The following is an 872-nucleotide window of genomic DNA, read 5'->3' on the forward strand; positions in this document are numbered from 1 at the left end:
TAGCATCGGGTAGCGTCCGGTAATTTTAAGTTCACTTTTGGTTATCGCCCGAAATGGGATTCGTTTTCCGTGTTTCACGTTGATCTCCTTCCAGCGTCCGTCGGTCATCGTGCGGAGGTCTTCCGGTCATCAAACGGTTGCCGGCCGATGTATATGTCGCTGGGAAATACCTTGATTTTTGCCGGTACACGTACACTTAATCAGATATCGCCGGGCGATAACCGGGCTTTTATCGTCCGATCTTTTTTCGGTCTCAATTTGATTCCCTCCTGGGCCCGACGTCGGGTGAAATTTGAAGTGATACTTAAAATAAATCTGGACGCCGCCTGATGCTTCTAAATGACCCGGTGTCCGTGCGATCATCGACTGGGCGCCAGTCCAATGAGCCTTAAAACACGTCGCCCACTGATCGGAATGTTATCGGTTCCTCTTTGTGATTGCGGTATTGCTTATGCCTATCAATTGTTAAAAAAGCAATGCTTATTCGTAATAGCATACATAACGCGCGTCTATTCTTTTTCGAAAAGACTATCTTATCTCACTTTTGATATATATTACGATACCTTATGCAAGAGAATCATTTGGCAAATTTTTAAAATTTATGGTGTGTATATTTACTGCAATTGTGGCAGGAGAACCAATAACTGCTGCCTACTGTTTGAGTCTTAAAATTTACCCATGACATTAATTAAGCTCAATACAAAAACATAGACATTTACGTAAAATCCACTTTATACTGCAAAAGAAAGATATTAACTTTTTTTAAACCGAAAAACACCTTTTATTAGTCCTGCATTCCTAGAAATCACGTCAATATGTTACGCTCATATTTTAATTGTGTATGCGTGCATTAAAACGTTTCAGGGATTCTT

At 40.6% G+C, this 872-nt stretch overlaps 1 protein-coding gene across 1 annotated transcript in view; it reads right to left on the reverse strand.

The window, feature by feature from the left end:
- LOC127857835 (protocadherin Fat 3-like) overlaps nucleotides 1-872 on the reverse strand; it is a 14,063-nt gene extending 13,191 nt beyond the window's left edge. Inside the window, exon 1 of the mRNA XM_052394519.1 lies at nucleotides 779-872. The gene's annotated coding sequence lies outside the window, so the exon portion shown is untranslated. The remainder of the gene's footprint in view (nucleotides 1-778) is intronic.

Source organism: Dreissena polymorpha, chromosome 14, assembly GCF_020536995.1.
Source record: "Dreissena polymorpha isolate Duluth1 chromosome 14, UMN_Dpol_1.0, whole genome shotgun sequence".
Taxonomy (NCBI): domain Eukaryota; kingdom Metazoa; phylum Mollusca; class Bivalvia; order Myida; family Dreissenidae; genus Dreissena; species Dreissena polymorpha.